Source organism: Alosa alosa, chromosome 8, assembly GCF_017589495.1.
Source record: "Alosa alosa isolate M-15738 ecotype Scorff River chromosome 8, AALO_Geno_1.1, whole genome shotgun sequence".
NCBI classification, from domain to species: Eukaryota; Metazoa; Chordata; class Actinopteri; order Clupeiformes; family Clupeidae; genus Alosa; species Alosa alosa.
In genome coordinates this window covers 36,140,598-36,143,097 of record NC_063196.1, presented here as the reverse complement: position 1 = coordinate 36,143,097, position 2,500 = coordinate 36,140,598, and the positions used below count along the sequence as shown (strand labels likewise).

The following is a 2,500-nucleotide window of genomic DNA, read 5'->3' as shown; positions in this document are numbered from 1 at the left end:
AAAGATCATAATAAAAAAAAAACATAAAACACAAGGTAAAAAATCATTTAAAAAAATAAAGAATAACTAGTAAGCAAAAAAAAGGCAAAAGTAGTAAAAAAAAGTAATAAAAGACAAGGTAGAATAATTATGAAGGCAGATTCAGAATTTGTAACTCGCACAGTTAGCAGAAAGCATCTGAGAACAGTTTGGTCTTAAATCTAGATTTAAAAACTGGCTACAGTTGGGGCCTTTTGATGTCATCCGGTTGATTCCACAGCTGAGTCAAGATAGCAGCTAAAAAGCTGCTTCACCATGTCTAGTTCTAACTGTAGGTTTTACTAGCAGGTTTTTCACCTGGGACCTGAGAGGACGAGAAGGTGTGTACTGCTGAAGCATGTCTGACAAGCATTTAGGTCCTGCTCCATTTACTGATTTATAAATAAGCAATAGTGCTTTTAAAGTCAATTCTGTGACTTACTGGAAGCCAAGTGCAAGGACTTAAGAATTGGGAGTAATGTGGTCAGTTCTTTTAGTTTTTGTTAGAGTCCTAGCTGCTGCATTTTGTATCACCTGAAGCTGCTTAATAAGTCTTTTTAGGAAGGCCTGTGAACAGTCCATTGCAGTAATCAACCCTGCTGGAGATAAAATGCATGAATGAGTTTTTCTAAGTCATGCTTTGACATCAGCCCTCTGAGTTTGGCAATATTTTTGAGGTGGTAAAAGCTGATTTAGTTATTGCTTTCATGTGGCTGTTGAAATTTAGATCACTGTCAATTAATACACCAAGATTTTTAACAGTATCCTTTGCCTTCAACCCTTTTGTGTCAAGGAGAGTGGCAACCCTAAGTCTTTCCTCATTTTACCAAATATAATTACTTCAGTTTTTCTTTGTTCAGCTGAAGAAAATTTTGAGACATCCAGGTGTTGATTTGTTCTATACACTGACACATAGATTCAAGAGGACCATAGTCATTTGGTGATAGAGCTAAGTAAATTTGTGTGTCATCTGCATAGCTATGATATGAAATCAAATTATTTTTGAATGATTTGTCCAAGTGGGAGCATATAGAGGTTGAATAATAGTGGCCCCAAGATCGACCTCTGGGGAACACCACAGGTCAAGGACGTTGGTGTTGAGGTACAGTTTCCGATGGCAACAAAGAAGCTCCTTTCTTGTAGATATGATTTTAGCCAGCTGATAACTATGCCTGTAAATCCAACCCAGTGTTCTAGTCTGTGTAGGAAAATATTGTGATCAACAGTGTCAAATGCTGCACTAGGACTGATGTTTTACCTGAATCTGTGTTGAGGCGTATGTCATTGAAAATTTAATGAGAGCTGTTTCAGTGCTGTGATTTGCCCCGAAACCAGACTGAAAGTAATCAAAATACCCATTTGATGTTAGGAAGGTGGTTAATTGATTAAAGACTACTTTTTTTCAATAATTTTACCAATAAAAGGTAGATTATATATGGGCCTGTAATTGTTTAACATGGAGGCATCCAGGTTATTTTTTCTTGAGAAGTGGCTTTACAACAGCTGTTTTCAGTGACTTAGAAAAGTGCCAGACAGCAGTGATACATTTACAATTTGAAGGACATCCGCCGCCATGAGGTGAAAAACAGTTTTGAAGAAATTGGTAGGCAGAGTGTCTAAGACACATGTGGAAGAGCTGAGATTCTGTACCGCTTTTTTCAAGTGTTTCAGAGTCATCAAGCTGAACTCTGACATCAAGTTTAGTTTCCTGTTTGTTGCTGGAAGTTCAGGTTGTTGAATTTGTAATTGAGCAGATATGTTGAGTCTAGTTTTGTCAATTTTACCTTTAAAAAAAAAGATGAAAACTCATTGCATTTATTAGTTGAGAGAGAAGTTCAGGCTTAATTGTGAGGGGGATTTGTTAACTTATCAACAGTTGTACACTATCAAAAGTGTTATTTTGAACTTCTATTGATATTGTTAGAACACACACACATCACCCTAACACACACACACACACACTCTGCATTGATCACACACACACACACACGTGGCTAAATCTGTGTGTGTGTGTGTCTGTTCTCAGATCAGTGAGGCACTAGAGCGGCAGCAGCACTACCAGGAGGCTAAATCTGTGTGTGTGTGTGTGTGTGTGTGTGTGTGTGTGTGTATCTGTTCTCAGATCAGTGGGCAGCAGCACTACCAGGAGGCTAAATCTGTGTGTGTGTGTTGTCTGTTCTTAGATCAGTGAGCAGCAGCACTACCAGGAGGCTAAATCTGTGTGTGTGTGTGTGTGTGTGTGTGTGTTGTCTGTTGTCTGTTCTCAGATCAGTGTGTGTGTGTGGTGTCTGTTCTCAGATCAGTCAGATGTCTGGTTACCAGGAGGCTAAGTGTGTGTGCGTGTGTGTGTTGTCTGTTCTCAGATCAGTCAGATGTCTGGTTACCAGGAGGCTAAGTGTGTGTGCGTGTGTGTGTTGTCTGTTCTCAGATCAGTCAGATGTCTGGTTACCAGGAGGCTAAGTGTGTGTGTGTGTGTGGTGTC

At 39.3% G+C, this 2,500-nt stretch overlaps 1 protein-coding gene across 1 annotated transcript in view; it reads left to right on the top strand.

Moving 5' to 3' along the window:
* syne1a (spectrin repeat containing, nuclear envelope 1a) overlaps nucleotides 1–2,500 on the top strand; it is a 302,008-nt gene that overhangs the window by 167,427 nt on the left and 132,081 nt on the right.